Raw genomic sequence first — 22,468 nt, 5'->3', positions numbered from 1 at the left:
CTGAGAAAGCAGCAGCCTCCAGGCAGAGTTGGGGGAAATTCAGTCCAACTTTCACTGAGTAAGGTCCGATGTTTTGCTTCAGAAAATGTTGCCAAGAATAGGAAATGCCATTGTCGTGTGGGCGTGCATCTCTGATCACCTGTGCAGCCATGGTTCCCGAGTGCTGGGCAAGGAACACTTTGCACGGTGAGAAGGGAGCCAAGAGGTCGTCAGGGACTGAGCGTCCGGGTGGCACTGGGCTCCCATCCTAGGAGGACGAAGGGCAGGTCTGCATTGCAAGGTGGGGAAAGGGCAGCTTGGCAGTGTGACGGGGGCATTGCCACTCACGTCCCTGTCCCACCTACCAGATGAAATCGGGTTTTGGTTTCTTCTGAAGGTCTTTGCAGGAAATCAAGTCGAGGGAGTTCATTATAAGCATAAAATGAGACAATGTGTGGTTTGAGTTGCCTTTTGGATCATGAATCTTCTGTGAAATAGATTGTATTTCATTGAATTTGATTGTCCTGTAGGTGTCTATTTCTCCCTACAAAACAAAAAGATGGGACTGCTCCTTTGAAAAATGTCACTCGTTTCCTCATGACAAGATTGCCCTAGAAATCCTTACTCTCTAGGTTATAGATGCTGTGTGTGACTAAAGGTAAGTATCAGGGAGGCTCTAAGAACTCATTGACTGTCACCCAGTGGAATCTGTGCATAAGGGCAGGACAGAGCCTTGGGCTGGACCTTCAGAGGGAAAGATTGAGAGGGACAGAAGGAGGACTCAAAGGACACCAAGACCATGGAGGAGTGGGTCCCAAGGTGACAAGATCAGGTGAACAGTACAGCATTGTCACCTGGGCCCGCACTGCCCACACTTAGGATGACACTTGGGCTCCTTCTGAATGGGGGTGCGGCCAGAAGTGGCTATCCTGGCTGGTGTCCTGGACATTGGAGCGTCCTTCCTATTCCATCTTCTTCTCCATCTACCTGTGGGGCAAAAAAAGGCACTTTCCTTCACATAAATTGGTTGAGAGTCAGAAAAGGGAGACAGGTGTCCAGTTCTCCAGCCCAGGACGTGTCACCAAGGAAGAAATACAGGGTCAGGCCGGAGGCAAGGAGGTTCCCAGGCCTGTTCCATCTGGGGCAGGAAGGGCCAGTTTTCGCTTTTCACCTCCTTCCGGGAGTTGTCTACCAACCAGTCCTACCTACACAGTGTGGCCCAGAAACGCATTGAAATAAAAGAGATCTCCCACCATATGGCCAGGGCTGCTGAAGAACATTCTAGCTGCAGAGGGGGTGGAAAGGGCGTGGGCCCCAGTGCAGGGCGAGCTCAGCAGAGACACGGGGCTGATCTCAGAGTGGACGCGGTCCTTGCTGCTCTCCGTATGGCCCAGAGGTCAGCAGTTGGACAGTTTCTCTGAAAGCCTTGCAGTTCTCAGGCCAGACCCGGTCTCTCTTACTCATGGGGACAGGAACCCTGACCGTGGGGACCATTGCAAGGGCGCCAGTTGTGTCTTCCTCATCTCCCCGACCCCAGTGCTCAGCCCTGGGCAGCCCTTCTGAGGCCCCAGTAAATGTCCGATGTGCACACCCCTAGCGACCACCACCCAGGTCACTCCCTCTGTCCCCATTTAGTCTTAGCTGTCCAGGTCACTGCACATTCAGTGCTCACGATCTGGCCTTAGTTTAATGTCTTCGTAGGCATTTCATCTTCTGAAGGTTGTTCATCCCTCTGGAAAGGATCAACGAAGTAATATTCCCTGGAGTCTCCCGTGATGACTTGGCCCATCAGGGTCTTTATACCTGAACGTTAGTTTTCCCGAGTATGTTTGTGGCTCACAGTTTCTGTCCTTGAGCAGCTTAGACATGTGCCTCGATTATTTTCGGACACAAAGTATTGCTCTCAAAAAGGTAGATGAATTCTAATTTTCTTTCCCTTTTAGGTCATTTGCACTTTTTTGTCCAGAAGCCCAAAGATTTTTCTTTTTGTTAAAGCCCTGTAATTGTACTAGAAGATGACTAACCCCTTAGCGTTAGTCATTTTGAATCAACATGCGGTGTGCTTGCAGAGTCTTCCAGGAAAGGGAAATTGAATCCATGGATGACATACAGATGACGACTGGCCAAGGGTGGGCTTTTATTCCAGTTGCCTCTGTTCCATATGTAACTGTTTGCAGATTCTTCCCCTTACTGCGCCTAAACAGAACTCACGTGGTAAAACGCGTGGTCTATATCACTTTATGGATGGATGAGAAATAACTGATAGGTTGGTCCTGCACTTGCTTTTCAAACAGTGGGAAGGCCTTGATTGCCCCAGGGAAGAACAAAACCAAGAGAATAAAAAATTCTTGCCTTTTCTGTGGAGAAAGAAAAAATATACTAGATGTGAGCAAGGTGTTACCTACATCAGTCAAAAATGGGCCCAGTGTTGTATATCCAGTGGACTGAAACTGGAAATTAACAGCAGAAGGAAAACTGGAAAATTCACGAATGTATGGAAATTAAAAACATTCTTAACCAAGGGCTCAAAGAAGAAATCACAAGGGACATAAGAAGACAACATCACATACCCACCAAATCCCCAGAGAGCATAACCAGGGATTCATGCACAGTGCAGATGGAAGCACGGTGCTGGCTAAGAAGGGTCTTCCTTCCTCAAACTCACAGTCCAGAAGCCCAGGTCTGTAGACAGTTGAACCTCTCGTCGGTGAAAAGATTCTTGGCCATCTCCCAGGTCCCACTGTGTACTTGTTCCCAAGTCTCCTCACAGGAATGGCCGCCAAAGGTAAACGAAGGAGAGCCCAGGACACACCCTGCATAGTCGAAATTCTCAGCACGCTCTTTCAGCTTCTGGTTGATAAGCCCACATTGGACACACTACAGGTCATCGGAAAGGACGAGGAACTCACTGACTCTGTCAACATCCAAGGTCATATCCTCTGTGAAAAGAAAAGCAAGTACCTCTGCAAGTGGACAGAATGCAGGCCCATCCTTCACTTGTACTGCAAAGTCCCAAATATCTCATTTGCTTTCAATGTTTTGATTCTGCTTTTTTGCTAAATCAGAACTTTTCATAAGGAAACTCTCTGGCCTCCTTGACTAATTCAAATGATCATATATATGTTTTGTAGCTTCTGTGACTCATATATTGTTTTGTAGCAATATGTGACTCTTCTTCATAGCAGGAATTCGTATCTTTACTTACATAATGTGATTACTTGGTTGAAGCTTTCTTTCATTTAGAGTGCAGGGTGTCTGAAGGTGGATGCCGTGACCCTCCTTTTACCACATTTATGAATGAAAAAAATGATAACTGTAGTTACCTAGGGCACGATTCCAGGCTTTTGTTTTCAGTGTTTATAAACAAATCAATTCTGTCTGTAGTCCTGCCAGGAGATGGGATATATCTGCAGATGACAATATGGTGACAGATACCATTTCTGGACATTAAGAAGTGTCCGGAGACAGAAGGGGGAAACAGCACTAGATGGAAGAATATTTTCCATACTACGTGAGACAGGAGGCCCTAAGCAAAATATTGGTGAGGGGCTCACTTTTAAGAGAAGAGAGAAAAACACATCAATGTCATTCAACTTAACGTCCATAATTGACTAGTTATAGGGAATAAGGGAAGAAGATAAATTGAAGCATTGGATATGTGGTTGAAACATGAAGCCCCCCCCCGTTTTAATGGACTCAGGGTGAAAGGAGGGAGGTATGATCTGGCACGGAGCACATCTCGTGTCTGGAGCACAGTGAAAAAGAAAACACTACAGAACATAGTCTCCTTCAAATCAAAAGATGGATGTGATCGCTAGGGATTTCATAGACTAAAATAAGATTGTATCAGGTAATTGCCCTCTGGTTAATGGTCACTTAGTGGGTAAAATAAGATGAGGGAACATTTACAAGGAAGGAGGAAGATGGTGCCAAAGATGACGGGGACAGAGTGACGCCATGCTCCCGATTTCATGGAGAGGATCAGACCTTGGTGAGGGGATGAGTAGACATCACAGTGTTAGAAGACATTGAATGGAAGCCGAGAGTGTCAGGGACATCATGGAAACCCACCGTCATTTATGACGTTAATTCTTCGCCCAGGCTCACCATAATCTCTTCACGTGAATGTTCCTTCCCTCCGAGGTGATGGAATCTGATAGTATCTTTAGCCAGAGCCACTCTTCAAGCCCGTGGTACATAGAAGGAGACCAGAGTCTGCAACTCACGAACACTCACAGGAACTGCCACCACACGCACTAAATCCCAAACTCTTCTGAGCCCTGGGGTAAAGTCGTTTAGGGTAAAGGGTGCCAACCTTCCCTGCACATTAGAATTACACGGGCAATTTTAACATTGGATTTCTGGGTATCTCCGCCAGAGAGAAATTCAGATTCAGTTGCTCTGAGTTTTTGCTACTCTAAGGGTGGTCCCCCAGCCAGCAGTGTCTGCAGTCCTGAAGTCTCCCCGTTCAGCATCTGCATTGTAACGAGATCCCCAACATATATGCGTGCTCTGAGCTTTTGAGAATCACTTGTTTAAACCATGACATAGACACGAGTATTTCTCGTGAAAGATCACCAGGTGACTCTACCTGTTTCCAGGATGCTGAAGGAGCGTAATGATTTTAGGTGCCAGAATCAGGTAGTTCCCATATGGAATGGAGAGCCAGTTGCACAGGTGATTTTCCTGGTCTCTTGGTGGCAGGGGGCAGATTGTACAGATTCCTTACTTTGGACCTTCAGCATCCTCGGGTTCATCCATAGACTAGCTTTTAGCAGGGGTTCTAGCTCCTTGATCTTGGAAACCAGCTTCCCCAGCTGCCTTCTGGGCTTGATATCCTTCTTCTAAGAGACCACAGAGCAAATGGAGCACAATAAACCTTCTCGCCGAGCTCCTTCCACACTGAATTGATGCAGAGGAGGCAGATGATGCATGGACACTTCAGGTACTTTGGTTTTCCAAGAGGCCTGACAGATGGCACATCCGCTCCATTATATGAGTTCAGCCATTCTCACTGCCCTGGGGAAAATGCACATGGAAACTGAATTTGCAAGTCACATGACAGCTAGTTCCGACAAGTGATAACCTTTACGTGCACAGAGCGATTATCCCAACTGTTGTCATCCCTAGAACAAAGCCATGAGAATACAAATAGTAAAGCACATCTTCCCTGTCTTCAGAGGTTGGAAGTTCTACCTGGAAAGAAAGTCACACATCCTTATTGTGCTGTGAGCTGGGGTGGAAGGAGGGTCCATGGTCATCGGGATTCTCCAGCGCTGCCGACAGACCCAGCCTGGATATGCCACATCGGTGTTAAAAGCAGCTCAGGGGGCTTTCCGCATGTCCTGAAGTCACGCAAGCAAACACGTAATCTGGGAAAATCAGAGCTCCGTGCTTCCTACAGCCAGAATGTTTGCCTGCCACTCCTGGAGTGAAAGGATCCACCGTGACTGATTGTCAGTCAGCACTCACTCACGCAGCATTTGTTGGATTGGTTAGTGACTGAGTTCCTCTCATCCTCCTACGTCCTTCTAGACATCTGAGAAGTCTGAACAAAATACAGACGAGAGGACTCACCTCTTCTGGAAGGGATTCGCCTCCGTGCTCCCGAGGCTTCCTCCAGTAACTCAGGTCTGGTGGGAAATGGACACAGAGGGGCCTCTCAGTGGCAGGGTCCCTTCCTCTCTCCCTGGTCACCCCCCATCACTCCTCCTTAACCTAATCAGAGTTTGATTTAGATATAGCAGAGAATGAGGTTTTGATGGGTGATGTATCTCCAGTTAACAGTAGCTTAAGTAAAGTCCTTCATCCTGAGAATGAATATATGTATGCTTTTTTAGTGAGGGGAAAGACAGGCGTTCACAGAAAATTGTGACTCCCTGAGAGTATATACTTAATATGAAAATGAGATTACATTGCTATCACTTTACATTCAACTTTAGATTAAATTAGATTAAACTAATTTCACAAGTGTATTTAAATATTTTTCCATCATTTGTTAGTGGGGATGGTTCTTCTGTTATACATTATATACTTTAAGCTTCATTTGTACTACTGACATATTCAGTATGGTTGTCGTGATTTTACAAAGTAGCTATAAACTCATTTATATACATCAAAATCAAAAGTAACAGGTGCATGCATACCATGAAGAGGTTTTCAGTAGTTTTTATTCACTTCCACTGGTTTACCTGTGGTTCTGAGAAATTTGATAATTCATAGGAACAACTTGCAGTCGTGACAAATGACCACTATTCTCCTCATGGGTTGGGGACACTTGACAGAGCATCAGGACGCCAGCCACAGAGTTGAAGAACAGGGAACCTTTCCTCCTGGTGCTTCTGTTCTCAAGTGGAAACTGGTAACAGTGAGGAGCTGTACTTTCTTTTGCATCAACCCTGAATCTTTTCTTTGGGGCCCCTTCTGTGTGTTGGGATCTTAACAGCTTGATTGGAGATTTCAAATAATGTAAACATAGTCTTACTATTTCCCCTTTCTCACAACAAATGCCCTCTTTTGCATTAATATTTTTAAAAGACCCAATTTTAGTCTCTTTATATATGATTTCTCATGGGGTAGGCTGATAAGATCCAGCCCTTGAGCTAGAGGAATGTTGAATCCCTAAATATCATGGAAGAGACCAGGCTAACTTAAGTGATTAAATTAAATTGTACTTAATTTATGAAATGACAGCTTTGTTTCCCAATTACAAATAACTTGAACATAATCTTACTGTATTCCCCCCCTAAAAATGTGCCATGTGTATTGTTTTTGTCTTTTGGATACCCCTGGTCGTTCTCAGAACGTGAAAAAATTCAGGAGACTCAGAAAAGTAGGAAAGCAAGAAAAGGTTTATTGAAAGTCAGGCAGTGAGGATACCCGCGCGGCAGTGTCTAGAGAAGATGGTTGCGCCCAGACAGAGGGGTAGAAGTCAGAGAGAAGCACCAGCCAATGAGTTGCTGGGGGAGGGCAGAGTCTCAAGTAGACAGCTGCAGTGGGTTCCTGTTTAGCTGGGGTTTTGTATTTTTCTGTGCAGGATATAGGGTGCTTATCAGCTTGCAGGAGGAGGGCTGCTGTTACAATTGGCCTTCTCTGGGAACTGTCCCATTCCCATCTATGATGGATGTAGGGTGCTTGTCAGCTTGCACGGGGCTTCTTCCAGGAACCGTTCTGTTCCCATCTATGATGGGTGTTTGTTAGCTTGAAGGGGGTTGCGTTGCAGTTGGCCTCCTCTGGGCACTGTTCTGTCCCCATCTATGATGGATGTAAGGTGCTCATCAGCTTGTAGGTGGAGTGCCAACCAGGGGATTCAGAGCCAACGGTTAATGTTTAGCTCGTTCCTGTTAGCTCTCAAGCTCACTCCTGTTTACTCTTTGCCTGTCCCATCCTGCCAGCTCACAAGCTCTCTCCTGTTAGCTCTCCACTTGTCTCAGTAACATGTATTGTGTGAGTATCCTTTATATATGTAAGACCTAATTTTGGACCTGTCCAATGATGATTTATCACATGACTCGATGACTCCCAAGGACTCAGCATTTTAGCAACGGGAATAAAGTCTCGGGAGACAGCATGTAAGACGCCAAGCTTATTCTAAGTGATTGGATTAGATTGTATTTCCTCTTTAAAGTCATCATCTGGTGTTTACTTCTTTGCTGGGTTCCTTGGTCATCATTCAAATGTAAAGACAGAGCCCAGCCCTCACTAGTTATCTGATTGAGAAAAAGTCAAAAGGACATATTTCTAAAAAATGTGACTGGTGTTCTGTGAGATGGGCATTAAATTGCACATGGAAAAACAAAAGATGGCGGGAATAATTTATCTCTTCATGTAAGGAAAAGCTCATATAACAGGAAGCAACTCTTGAGCTGGGCTTTGAGTTTTTGTGAAATTTTGTCAGTCAAACAGGCTCATTTGTGGGCTGAAAATGTGTGTGTGTGTAGGGGGGAGGTGTGTGTTACTCCTCTTCCAGTGGGAGGAGTAACAACAACGTAGGCTGTGTATTAATCTAGTACATTTAACTGGTAGGGAATTGGAAAAGCCCGCTCGCCACGTGAATGGGCAAATGCACAGGATTTCCACTAGGTGCCGGGAGAAGAGCGTTCTGTAACCTGGAGCACCCTCAGAAGCTGTGCTGAGGAACATCGTGCCTCGCTGGCGGTGATGGCTGGGGGTGAGTCCAGGATTAAGTCACAGTCTGGGGGGAAATACAGCACAAGGGGCTGAAGTCTCGAGCAGCAGTGATGGGGTAGGCCTGGTGGTTACCATGTCCTTGTGCCGAATGCTCATAGGGCCCCACACCGATGCTGAGTCCCCGGGTGAGGGGTCTGGGGAGGCAGCAGCATAACCAAGGACAGGCTGACTCGCTGTGGAAGTCGAGGCTGGAACCTTCAGAGAATTGGGTCAGGACACTTCCCGTGTTTCCCCGAAAATAAGACCTAGCCGGACCATCAGCTCTAATCCGTCTTTCGGAGCAAAAATTAATATAAGACCCGGTCTTATATTATAGTAAAATAAGACCGGGTCTTATATTATTTTTGCTCCGAAAGACACACTAGAGCTGATGGTCCAGGTAGGTCTTATTTTCGAGGAAACATGGTAGGATAGGTGGGTGAGTGTCCGTAATTCTGTGGCCCCCAGCGGAGGGCTGATGGGACTCCTGGGGTGAGGCACTGTCAGGTCTCACCTTGTCAGAGCCAGGGGTGGCCCAGGCAGTGGCTGGGCTACAAGGTGGGCATTGGGGACAGGAGCAGGGAGGAGTACGTGTGCCAGGCTTTCAGATTTTTATTTCCCCTACACAGACAGGGTGTCAGCCTCAGAACTGCTGACACCTAAGGATGGATAATCCTTATGTTTGTGGGGGGGGGGGGGAAGGTGTGCCCTGCGGGATCCTTAGTGGCATCCGTGGCCCCTACCCCCAGGTCCACGTGACGAACGGGCTCTCCCTCCTGTGCGGAGTCTCCTGCAGTCATTCCCTGGGGTCAGGCCCTGCCTACGAGCTCATTCCTTCAGTGACTCCTTCCACGCCAGCCCTCAGAGGCCTTGGGGAAAGGCTGTGCTGGGAGATGGGGACCCAGAGATGTCCAACTTCCTCCTTGACCCTTTTGCCCAGGAGATGAGCTCGGACTCCGGGGAAAGGGGACAGACAGGTACAGACCACTGAGCTATACAGGGCACATACGATAAGCAGCCTGGCATATCAGAGAAGGCCACCGAGAGGAGATGTGACAGCCAGTCTCCTGCATGACCTCTAATGACCGCTGCCTCCTGGTAGTCAGTCACCCCTTGTGTTCACCCCTCCCCCCACCACATTGAGCAGGGCTGACCTGCAGTACTGGTGGGATATTGCAGATAGGAGGGTGTGTAACCCCCGAGCCTCAACCAACCATGGGGGTGGCTGCCTCCATGTAGATCATATAGTAAAAGCCAAGTGCCCAGGTGGTGAAAGATTTCCTGTTACTTGTGCAGACTTCACCCCGACCTTTCAGCATCACAGTGTTGTCTGGATCCAGGTCTCACAAACTGACCCTGGCAACCTCCTGCAGATGAGCAGTGATTGGAGGTTTGCGGGGGACCTCAAAGGATTGAAGAGTCAGGAGACGTACCCCACTTAGAATGAAATCTGGAGTCAGTTGGTTCAAGATTAAAAAAAAAAAAACACACACACCCAGGAGAGTGTTCCATAGCTTAGTCAGGGAAGGGCACCACCTTGATTGGCAGCCAGAACTGGCTGTGGTGGCAAAGTAGTTCCCGCGGGAGGAAATCTGGCTCTTACCAGATGAAGGGGTGTGGTCTCTGAACAGTCAGCTGCAACCCCTGTTCCTCTTACTTGGCCTTCCCAGAGACCTTTCCTGTTCCAGTCCTTGGGGGAGGGGCCTCCAGCAGCCCACTTCTGGGTGTTTGGATGGAGTCCCCAGAGGGCATGGAGACCTGCTGAAGGACAGTTCAGGGTGGGGTTGCAGGGAAAGTAGTCCTAGCTTACCAACGATGGGGGAGGGGAGGCAGGCCCCCTCCCTCTTCTAGATCTGGGTCTTCCACAGCTTAGCTTGGTGGCCACTTAGTTAAGCCAGGCCCTACATTTCACTGAATTCATTAGGTGTTTAATTATTTCATGCCTCTGAGTCTTCACTCCATTTCTTTTAAAAGAAGCAGAGAAAGGGAGAAATAAAATGTGACGTTTCTGCTTTAATCTAGTTCAAAGCTTAAAAAACCAGACTTTCATTCTCTCCCCAATATTCTCATTTCTTAAAATGGAAACTACGTAAGGAAACTACTAGAAACAGCAGCATGCCCCAGAAGTTAGGCAATTATTTCAGGAGAGCTGCCCCTATTAGGCCTTAAAATATTGGGCACCTGGTTTCTAGCAACCCCTCCCTAAGTGAATGTTAATTGAATGAGTTCATTCATGAATGACTCACTTATTCATACCTGCTCTATGTATTTCATGTATAGCAAATATGTCCCGAGAGCCCAGTAGTCCCCATGCCACAGTCTGGGCTGTGCAGCTCCCCTGGTGGGAGGTGGTATATGTGTTTCTGACCTTGGGCATCTTTGTGTCCAGGAGCTAAAGGGGATACATGCCCACCCGTGGGACTTTTCTGCTGAAGAAAGTGGGCAGCGGAGCTTCTTGGTTTTGAGTCAATTTAGGGCCTGGAGAGTTGGGTTGTGGAAGGTGAGGCCTTTCTCAGGCTTGTGGGTCTATCGACCAGCAGATGGCGCCAGAGACCGCGGTCCCCCTGCCTGTAGCCAAGAGCGCTTTCTGATTGTGATGCATGCAGGCTGTCGCTGGGAACGCTCAGATCTGAGCACTGGGCATGTTTCTCAGTCTTAAACCTTCTCACTCCCATAGGGGACACCAGTCACACACACGAGCCCCCTCACCTCTCAGCCACACTCTTATCCACACCAGCACTCTCCCACCTATACTTTCTCAGATACATGCTCTAGAGATTTTTTGCTTTGACTCAAACGTGAAATCCCATACAATCGGTGATACATGGAGTAGCAGCATAATTAGATCCACAGAGGCTGAAATGGTCTTGGAAGAGGTCAAGAAGATAGTGGCAATCAAAATGAGCTTCAAACAGGCAAGGAGACACAGTGGTCTGTGCCATTGAATTACGAGGACTGACCATTAAGTTGGCGAACTCATCCTAGAAAAAGTGCTATGTATCTCGTTGTTGAATATCACTATGGTCACCTTTGAAGCACTCCTCTTGGGAAGCTAGGCACTGCCTAGTCTACCCTCCAAAACAATTTTGGAACTCTTTTTCTGGAATAGCCGTCAGAGCTGTCGTCGTATTACCCTTGATGTCCTGAATGTCATCCTAATGTCTTCCTTTCAGCATTTCCTTTATCTTCGGGTAAAGAAAGAAGTCATTGGGGGCCAGATCAAGTGAGTAGGGAGGGTGTTCCAAAACAGTTATTTGTTTACTGACTAAAAACTCCCTCACAGACAGTGCTGGGTGAGCTGGTGCATTGTCGTGATGCAAGAGCCATGAATTGTTGGTGAAAAGTTCAGGTCGTCTAACTTTTTCACGCAGCCTTTTCAGCACTTCCAAATAGTAAACTCGGTTCACTGTTTGTCCAGTTGGTACAAATTCATAACGAATAATCCCTCTGATATCAAAAAAGGTTAGCAACATTGTCACAACAAGTTCGTGAACTTAATTGTCCAACCTAGTGCAGTGTGCATTTTAGTACCCCCTGTAGACGACTTTACGTTGCTTTAGGTTTCCCTTCAGTACAAAGCAATGGACTCTGTTTCTCGTTTCTTTCCTGCTGGTCTTCACCACCATTGGTCCAGCAAGGATGGCCCAATAGCAGCTCCGCCCATACTTGTTCACCAAACACATCCACACTCTGTTATCCCACGTCCACATCCGGCAGAGCTCCATGGGTGAGTCCTGAGTGGCAGGACTGACAGTTCCTCTGTGTCCCCGGATCATGGTGGACGTGCTTCCCCGTGAAGGGCAGAGGAAGAGTCCAGCTAATGCCAAGGTCAGGCCAGTTCTTTTGTCTGAGATAAATGCTGCTATCTTAGTTTCTTTCCTTTTCAATGAAATTCATATATAAAAATCGGCCCATGTCCATTATAGATGATATTTACCATTTTGTTGGTGGGGGGAGTGTTGAGTGAGTGTTTCTTACTGGCTGGTACCTGACCCAAGAGGGCATTTACAAATGACGGCATCCGTTATACACCGGCCGGTAGGGGTCCTTTTCTCAGCAGCCATTTTCTTCTTTGGATTAAGAGTTTTATCATTGCCAGCCTAAGTGGACTTCAGACACAACCTCCAGGAAAAACTCATGCCTTTCCACAGGTGTCCCCTGCATTTGCTTTTGGGGACTTTGACTTGACCCAGGGTTTGCCATCTGGTTTCCTTAAGTCACCAAGGAAACGGAAGACCACTGCAAATGGGACACATCGTGGTCTGACCCCCCAGTGTATTTTTCTCTGTAATCTCACGAGGGCTCAGGTACAGTGAACATGCTACGTATTTTGCAATCACTCATTTGCTGAGGAAAAAAACACGCTGAATTTAATGTGGGGAGCTGGCCTGATTCTGGGTTCCAGCTGGGATTGGCCAGAAGGTGAGTCAACAGGGACGAACGGCAGGATCAGGCCGGAGACAAGGACGTTCCCAAGCCTGTTCCACCTGCAGCCCGGGGAGGCCACTTTCTGTTTCTCACCTGCTGCTGAAAATCACCTGAAGACCCATCCTTGTCTGCACTCTGTGGGCCAAGACTTGTCTGGCCCGCAAACACATTTACACTGAGCTCTCCCACCATGTGGCCAGGGCAGCTGAAGAACATTCTAGCTGCAGAGGGGGTGGAAAGGGCGTGGGCCCCAGTGCAGGGCGAGCTCAGCAGAGACACGGGGCTGATCTCAGAGTGGACGCGGGCCTTGCTGCTCTCCGTATGGCCCAGAGGTCAGCAGTTGGACAGTTTCTCTGAAAGCCTTGCAGTTCTCAGGCCAGACCCGGTCTCTCTCCCTCATGGGGACAGGAACCCTGGCCGTGGGGACCATTGCAAGGGCGCCACCTGTGTCTCCCTCATCCCCCCGACCCCAGTGCTCAGCCCTGGGCAGCCCCTCTGAGGCCCCAGTAAATGTCCGATGTGCACACCCCTGGGCCTGGCTCTAGTTCAGGGTTGGAAAGGTTCCCCCCTCAGCTTGTCTCAGCCCGTCGAGCCCCACACTAAGCTGGGGGCCTGCCCAGGCTCTAGTCCAGGTCAGCGGTGAGAAGGGTGGGCCCCTGAGCACAGGACGGTGTCCCCCCTTCCACCCCTCTGCTCCGCTGATGTCTGGCACAGGTGAGCCGGCCCTGCTCTTTACCTGCTCACAGGGGCTCCCTGCTGGGATCCGCTAGGACTTGGCGTTGCCCTTACCGTTTGAGTGTCCCCAGGACCCCATGTCGTGCCTCACGTGTATGCATGTGCCCAGGATGTACCTACAGGTGGTGAATGATCGGATCAGGTAACAAACTACATCAGTGAGCAGGGGAGGGAGGGTACGTCTTCTTCATCTTTGTTCTAGGGCTGCGCTGGCCAGCGTGGCAGCCACTACCCAGATGTGCCTGATTTTAATGAATTTAACTCAATCATTAACTCAATGAATTAGAATAAGGTAAAATAAAACATCCAATTTCTCAGTCGCCTCCTTGCAAGGGCCCTATAGTGAGATGCCAGTGGCCACTGTATTCAGAAACAGAGAACGTCTCCATCTTCCCAGAACCTTCTCTCAGGCAGCTGCTCCGAGCCTGGCACCAGCTCTGTTCTCCGCCCTCCTCTAACGTAAAGCATGAGCCTCATGGTGAGGTCTCAGGTTTATCACACTGAGGTGACAGGTCCAGTCATCCGGCGGATGCTGTCTCTCGTTTGAAGGTTACATAGGTGATCAAGGTCTGTGAGTCCACGGAGCCCAGGGAGGGTCTGAGAACCGGGGGAAAGAGAAGGGGACGCTGTGGGAGCCAGCGTGGCCTCACGTGGAGTAGGAGGAGGCGTGAGCCCTGTCTCTAATAGCCTTTATCTCATGTTTGTGTCCCTAACGATTGGGTGGAGGTGAGAATATGTGCCTGGAGCAGTGAGATGAAGACTCGCTAGGTAGCTAAGTACCTTCTAGGTCGGCTCCAATAGGAGACGGTTACCGGTACAGTCAGGTTATACCTGCTGCCTGGAGACTGAAGACATGGGGTATGAGATCAGAACGAAAAAGGAAATACGGTGTCTTGTTTTGCTTTCTTTTTCCATATTTTAATGACATAATAGTAAGAGGTATTCTGGCTATGGACGTTAAGTGCTCTGAGATTGTATTGAGCTTTTCTTGCTTTGTTATTTAGGATCAATTCCGGAAGACCAGTCCGAGGCCTTTGGTTATGTCTGGTGTGCCTGTCTAGGGAATTGAGTGTGAGTGTTCTTGGGTTGGGAGCTGTGACGGAGGGAACCCCGTGGGACCTCACTCTGTCGGGCGCAGGAACCCGAGAGAACGTTCTTCTCAAGTGTGAGGCAGGGGGTGGGAGGGAAGCAGAACCTGTTCGCCTGCACTTTCAGGTCTGGTAGCAGCACCTTCCCGTTCTGTCCCGTGTTTCCTCCCGCTGGGAAGGGCGCTCCCGGGGTTGGCAGCAGAGAGCGTATCTCCTGGCAGCTTCCTGCGAGTGCTCATGAGCCTTCTGGAGATGCCCGTGGGAAGACTTCTGGTGCACGTGTCTCGCCTCCACTCGTCACCCACATCCCGAAGCCTGGGACTCGTGATAAAACCTGCACTTGCCTCCACCTGAGAGGAGAGAGGTCTGTGTGCAGCTGCCCCCCGAGACACTCCCTGGCCAGTGGGAATTCTAGAGGCCTATGTGAAGGGCTGCGGCCCACTTCCCATGCTGCTGTCTCTCTCAGTCCCTTGTCCTGGTCTCCTGGGATTGACAGGCCCAGGACGGGGGCTCTGAGCAGTGTGTGTGTGTGTGGGGGGGGGGGAATCACCGCTTCTGTCAGAACCCCCTCTCCCCACACCCCAGTGGGTCCCAGCCTGTGACCTTGTCAGGCCTGCCCAGGGGCCCGCCCCCCCAGTCCTTCCAGGACTCAGGGCCAAGCCTGGAGATGCCGTGTATTTCTGCGGCCACACCTGCTGCCGAGTCTCATAGCTTCACTTACAGATCTGGGGATTTGGACAAGTGATTTACCTCTCAATTCATGTTCAACCTCTCTAAGGGGCCCGGGAACTTACAGTGCTGTTGTGAGGATGGCATGTCTCCCAAATAATTAAGGTCACCCCAGCATAGCACAGTGACTTGTTCTCTGGAGTGGTTGTCACTCTCTCCTGCAGAGCCCAGCACAAACCCAGGCTCGTGACAGGTGCACCTGGGGTTTTGATGGATTGGTTAATTGATCCATTGATTGATTAGGGGCGGTGGCATTATAGCCGTGATCACTCGCCAACATCCCCGTCTTGGAGAACAACATAGTAGATAGAGGCTGACAAGGAGAAGGAAGTGAACTCTATTAGGAGAGAGAAGAGGAAGGAGGGAGAAAAGGCGGTGTCATGCACAGGATGGCGTGGCTACACTACCTGCCTTTCTAGAGGCACAAGATGACGTAGGCATTACTCCTGGGCCATGTAAGGCTCGCGGCAAGACAATGAGGCTAAGAGAGTCAGGCGGGTGGAGAAAAGTGAGTGATTTATTCTGCGCTTCCGGACGAGGTTCACTGGCCCGTCTGCGGACGCACCCAGGGCAGAGCGAGGGAGGCATAGATGCGATTTTTGGGGTGGGGGTTGGCTGAGTGAGGTGGCAGATGAGCAGGCCCCCCAGCGCAGATCGGGCGCGAGCGGCTGCATCTGAAGTTGTTTATCGCACCCGCGGTCTGCTGCCTTTTCTGGGAAACGCCAGGGGCCCCAGTTTCCGTCATGCGAGGAGGGGTCTGACTTGGCAGAGGGGTCTGACTTGGCTCCTGGCCGCTTTGGCCATGCCCGTAGCTGACCTAACAGGTCACACTGACAGAATCTGAGGGCTGGTCCCCGGGCTGCGATTATGAGCCCCACTCTTCCGTGCAGAGGTGAAGCAATGGGGACCGTGGGAGAGGCGTAGCGATGAGGACCGAATGGGTCTTAAGGGCAGGCTTTATGTCTCCCGCCAGGAGCAGCGGGCCAGACTTGTCCCTCTGACTCTGATTCTCCCTTTTCCTTTCCCATGGCCCCGCCAGTGTCGTTGCTGTCCTGGTGACTCGAAGACTGCTTTGTTTAGAGACTCAACAGAGAGAGCAACAATCGACGTGGCATGTATTTCCTCTTTCTTTTTTATTCTTTCTCTCATCTGTTAGCTCCTCTTTGTGACTCTTCCCCAACCTCTGCTTCTCTCTTTTTATGGTCCCCCAGAAGGATCTTGTCTCATCAGGCCCTTGAGTCCCCAGGAGGATCAAAGTCTATAATATGCGCCCCCTCTAGCCGTTCACTATCATCTCTCAGCATTGCCCTGTCCCCTGACCCCCGTCTACACCATTCAATCCTGTTCAGCTACCTGAGAGGCCTGCGCAGGGAACAGGGCTGTCACAAGGGCTGGGCCCACCCTGCTGGAGCGCCCTTTGAAGTCTGGCTCTGCCCTGGGCTCCCCACACGGGGGTTTCCTTACTAGGTGGCTCTGCACATGCCCGATTCTGCTCTTCCTTCCAGTTTTCCAGAAATTTTGTCACATGTGCTTCAAGAGAAGCAGCAGAGGAAGCGATTCAGGAGGAAGACAAAATAGAAGAACTTTGAACCTGTGATGCTTGGGATGAAAAGACAGGTAAGTGCGCATGTTCTCGGATGCCTCCTACCTTATTTATTTTGGGGGTAGGGAGGGAAGAACATTTTAGTAAAAGGAAGCAAACTGAGGAGAGCTCTCTGGTGGCCCCTATTGCCTGTGGCCATGCAGGGGAGACGAGGGGAGAGTAAAGAATCAGTGCAGGCCACTGAAAGATGTCCTGAGCACGTCTTTCCTGAGGACGATTCTCAGGCATATAAGCTTCTACAGTTGCTGGGCCCGTCCCTCCTCAGCCTCCTTAACCTGGAGGAGAGGACAGTAGGTTCCTGTATGGCCACCACGTGGGTAACTTCAGGCTGTGGCGTTCACGTCGTATTCTTCGTGAGAGTCCCCTGGATGCATTTACCACCTCGCCCTGCAGGACCCACTCTGCCTACTGACCCCTTAAGACCCACAGGGAGCATCCCCTAGTGGGGGTTTAACGTGGGACCCTCATCACTGGGTGTGAGGAGACAGTGTGGGGTGGCCTGGCCTCCCCTACTAGAGGCCTCCCGGGAAAAGGGGGAGGAGAAGATGTCCTGTGGCCCCTTCTCATGCAAGCAGTGGGCCAGAGGGGTCTGCATCTGGCCAAACAACAGAGGACATCTCTTAAATGACCCAGTTGAAGGTACAGTAGAACTATGTTCATTAAGGTAATTTTGTGGCTCCGGGAGAGCCTCCATCTCTGCATCTCTGTGGGTACTTTGTGGTCCCAGCATCAAGTTGGGGACACTGCAGGATCCTAAGCCACCTGGGTGTTGCCCAACCCCTGGGGACCCCTCAGCCTCTGTGGAGCCCTGCCGAGGGCCTGGCTCACCTCATGGCACCATTTCTCAGGCTGAGGTTCTGTAAGTTATTCTTCTATTTATAAAAATCAAACAAGCCCCAAAAATATCGAAGAAAATGTCATGCTCTTTTGGGATATGGTAAGGGGATAGGATTACAAATTGCTAAGGTTTCTTTAATTTCCAAATTTGTAAATAAATAAAACAAATGTAATCGGTTTCCTTACATTTGCAACCGCAGTGTCTTCTGCAACCTTTCCCATTAGAATACATTGAGCCATAAAACTTATCTCTTTATTCCCACTGCAGGATGGTTTTTAAGTCGAAGGCACAGGCAGGTCTCAGTCCTATTTTACTGTGCAGGTGACATGTTGGGTCGTAGTGAGTGAGGGGTGGAGGGGCAGGGTCCCCTCTCCCATCTGTCCTCAGACCTCCTGCTCCTCACAGGGCCCAGGGGGGAGGGACTTGGCCTTTCCATCCTGGAGTCCTAGAGCCCCCCTCCCCCCATTTCCTGTGTATCAGTTTTACTGTCCAGGGAACCAGTCACCTAAGGCTGCCCTGCCAAATGCCCAGATGCAATCGCCCCTATAAGACTTATAGATGCTCAGCTGACAGACAACACCCTCAGGCTAGTGCAGCAAAAGCCTCCAGTTTCCTGTGGATCTGACCCCTGGGATGTCAGCGCCCAAGGTCACTTGTAGGTCCTGAGGAGCGTCCCTGCACCCCCTCACCCCCAGCCCCCCAGGAGCCCTCCTGCATCTGTGTCTGTGCCTCCCCAGGATTCTAGCACCTGGGTTTGTGTGGCAGGTCCTGGTTGACGCCTGTGAAGGCCATGACCTGGCCTCAGCCGGGTCCTCAGAGGGGGTGGGGTTGCCACAGTGTCGGGAACCTTTCAGCAGGACCCAGAACGGAGCCGCCTCACTGCTGCCACTCTCCCAAGGTGCTGCATTTAGATCAAGTTCATATTTTATTGTATAGATTTAGTGCTAGTTTTACATAGATCTTTTATTTCACTTGGAACATTTTTACATTAGTATTTATCTGCTTCCACTTGCTTTTAAAATGTTTTTCTATGAAACGAAACACAAATATAGAAAAGCACCCCTAGCAACGGTAGCCATCGATTATTCTGGGCACTCCACTTTGCGGAGCAGGGTTTTCCACTGTGTGAAAACCCAGATGCTTCTGAGCAGCTTCTCTGGGCACCCTTGCCTGCCCCCACACTTCCATAGCGAATCCCAAAGGGCCTGGTTGGGTTCCCCCAGCTTTCTGGCCAGATCCACCACCTTTCAACGGGGCTGCCACACTAACGTTGAGCTCATTAGGAGCCATCGTTGTGCTTGGACCACCCCTGGAGTAAGTGACTACATCCTGGTAACCTGGTGACGCAGGTGTGCTTCTTCTGTCCTTGTGCAGGACGCTGCCCAGGTGCTGGGGACATTGCATGTGTGCTACCGGGTGTTGGCAGCAGATGTGTTTATGTTTATAAGAAGCCATACAGCTGGACGCTTACAACTGGGGCACTTTGCGATCTGTAAAGTAAGTATCAATTAAAAACAAGAAATGCAAAACCTGTTTTTTCCCCAAAGAACCTTCAGGCCCAGGTGGCTTCCTCTGATTTCTACCAAATATTTCACATGACAGATACTTTCCATGCTAGGGTTTCCAGGCAGGATTTTCCACCCGTTCTCGGGAAATTTTCTCGCTTTTTTGTTCCCGAAGCCCGAGAAAAGTTGGTCGGAAAACTGGCTCCTTGATCCCAGGTGGTTGGTAGTATCGGCCGTCCCTTTGTGGAAACGATTCATCGTGGCGAACAGAAAACATTTTATATCTCGGGATAAGTGAAAACAATTCCTGAGAACGGCGGGAATTCCCGCCTGGAAATCTTACTCCATGGGCTGTAAAGCATCCTTCACCCTTGTAAAGGATGAAAAAGTAACCTTGCACCCTCCCCTGCCCTAGAGCTATTCAAGTACCTCTTGGAATTCAGCCACCAAGTGTCTAGTTTATTCTGCAGGTACTCAATGCTTGGACACTTCTAAGGGCAAATATGAAGCACCAATCAATTTTTTTAAGGCTTTACATTCTTAGCCCCATCACATACTAATAAGGAGGCCATCTTCACATTTCTCCATGTTGGAACGGCACTGAGGCCCAGTGTGATCTGCATAACTTTCCCAGGTACGTGCAGAGCGTCTACATGGGATCAGAACCCAGGCCACCAGTGTCACGTCCCGCTCCACAAGGGTTGTGGGGAGTGAGGAGGGCAGCACAGGGTTAAGAAAGACAGTAGCCATGAATAGAGTGCAAGCAGGGCCAAGGGACTGCAGCCTCAAGGACTGAGCCCTGAATCAGGCCTACGCAGTAGCTTTTATTACTTAGGTGGGAAAGTAAAGGAGATAAAGCTTGTCGATCTCAAGATCTGTGAACCCCATACATTATAATAGGAAACTGATTCAAGCCAATCACCCTGCCTGCAGGCAGCTGAACCATAAGTCTCAGGATGTATGTACTTCCCACGGGATAAAACAACCTTGATGCATATGAATAGATGGAGAGCACACCATTGAATCTCTTCCCTTGAAAGTTGTGGGAAGGAATGCAGCCACAGAGGCAGAGGCTCTCCTTAGCTGGGGGAAGGTGGGGGGCTGTGCCCACCTCTGTGAACCCCGTGGATTCTCCTGTTGGTCCCCACGCGGCTCCGCCTGTCTTAGGTTGCTTTCCACGTGGAAAGTCGTACCCGTCATTGGCTGACCAGCCATCTTTCTGGGGCCAAACGGAGACCTAAGTTGCAAGCACAAAGGTGAAGCAAAGTCCCTGAAAGGATCCGTCTCACAGACTCTCCTTGCTTTAGGGGCAGGTACGAGGAGACAGACAGGTAGGCTGCTGCGTGGCAGCATACCAGCACAGTCACTGGGCTTTGCTGCGTTTCTATAATGTCTCAGCTAAATAAAGGTGTTTGCCCACAAAACCTGTCTGTTGGGCATTTTAGGTGCACAACGGGCTCTAAGAACTTCCTAGGTCCGTCTTTACTTCTGGAGGGTCATCTGGTCACCTGGTGAATAAAGGGACCAATAGTTGCAACTGGGAATAAATTATTCCCAATTTCCCAATGGTCTTCTTCCAGGAAGATGACAGGCCCTCTATATTGTCACGCATTTTGCAGGACATAGCAGCCAGGATGAGGAAAGTAGTGCTGCCATTAGCACCAATCTGTCAACTGCCATCAGAAGGAAGTGGTCCAGAAGAGTGCATATCCCGCCACACCGCAGCCTCCATCCCGTAAATAACCCAGGGAAGGTGATGTGGAATTATGCTCCTGAAGTTAATTCAAGAATAATTTCAGTGTCCCATTTTTAAGAGAAAATGATAAAAACGTGAAGGCATATTCTTTAATTTCATGTGTGCAAATTCAAATGTCCTCACTGGCTAGTGCCCTCACTATCGAAGTAAAGAAAGATGCATTGACAAGTCAAAATGTCATACATGTTGAATACAACGTCTCTAGCTAATGTTCCAGCTCAGACAAAGAATTGCCATGTTACCTTGGGGGTAGATGGGGCCTCTAGACAGCAGCTGATTTTTTACATTCGCTGAATAGATCCCTCCCTACTCCAGCGTCTGCAGATTTGTAAAGATGAATAGACGTGATTGAGAACAGGTGTAGATAACCATAATGGTTGTCCAGATAATACACAAAGTTCGCATCTCCCACCTCTCCAGTTTCCTATTGATGCCATCTTATATTCATGTGATACAATTAGTAGTGAAATATTGTGGATATTTTTACTAATGAAAGGCCATAGTTTCCATTATGATTCACTCCCTGTGCTGTGACATCTATGAGATTCGACAAGAGCATCATGTCACGTGTCACCACTAGAGTATCACACAGGTATCTGTACACCGGTGTGCATCGCGTAAATAGGGAGAAGGTGGAGTGATTTGTTAATGGGGACAGAGATTATGTTGGATATGATGAAAAAGTTTTGGGTATAATTAGTAGAGGTGGGTCCACAGCATTGTGAATGCAATTAATGCTACTGACCTGTATAGTCACAAATTAGGAAAAGCATTATGCGTATCTCATCAGGGTAAAAACGCAAAAATCCAGTATTATAGACGATGAAGACAGTAGCAGCATACATGACTGCATGGACGCTGAAATGGGTTGAAACGTTTCAAGAAGAAGGGAAATTTGATGAGTTAAAATGGGTGGAGGAGCATGAAACTCACGGAAACACAGCATGCATTTCAGTGTTTACCCTTTTTTAGATTATTTGAAATAGGTTAGAGTCTCTGCAGCGAGGGTGCCAAGGGTTCTATTTCTCTTCCTTTCCCGCTCCTCAGCCTCCCGTCCTTCATCCAGCACAGAGGGTGGCCTGGCAGCAGCTCAGCTGCCATTCTGACATCCCCCCATCCACACACCCTCACCCATGCCCATTGAGGGAGCGGGGCTGGCAGTCACCAGGGCTGGTGGGCCTTGTGGCGTCTGCTTCTGCCCTGGGCTCCCCACTTGGGGCTTTTCCTGCAGTGGGTGGCAGAGCTCCCTGAGTGAGTCCTGAGCGGCAGCCCCAGGACTGACAGTTCCTCTGTGTCCCCGGAGCCCCGTGACATCGCAGAGGAGAAGCTTCTCAATGAGGGGTGCAGGGAGACGCTCCAACTATCCCCAAGGTATGCTGGCCCTTCTTTGTCTAAGTGACAGTCCCCCGAGATGGGCTGCATGTCTTCCTTTCCCCCAGAATTCAGAGGGAAATCTGACCATGCACATGGAGATGACGTACGCGATTTCCTTGTTGGGGGATGTCCGGTAAGTCTCTAACCGCTGACACCTCAGTCAAGACGGCATTCAACAATGCCGGCCTCAGCGACAGCCTGTGCGCTAGCAGCACTGTCCTCAAGAGAACACTCTTCTCCTAAAAAGAGTTTTCTATTTGCAGT

The 22,468-nt window shown here is 49.4% G+C and overlaps 1 pseudogene; it reads right to left on the bottom strand.

The window, feature by feature from the left end:
* Nucleotides 1-2,326: 2,326 nt before the first annotated feature.
* On the bottom strand, nucleotides 2,327-15,932 carry LOC148757321 (ret finger protein-like 3; annotated as a pseudogene).
* Between the last annotated feature and the right edge of the window lie 6,536 nt (nucleotides 15,933-22,468).

Source organism: Rhinolophus sinicus, chromosome 9, assembly GCF_057876585.1.
Source record: "Rhinolophus sinicus isolate RSI-liver-muscle chromosome 9, RSI-T2T, whole genome shotgun sequence".
Taxonomy (NCBI): domain Eukaryota; kingdom Metazoa; phylum Chordata; class Mammalia; order Chiroptera; family Rhinolophidae; genus Rhinolophus; species Rhinolophus sinicus.
The sequence above is the reverse complement of the archived record's forward strand: the minus strand, read 5'-3'. Positions and strand labels throughout refer to the sequence as shown.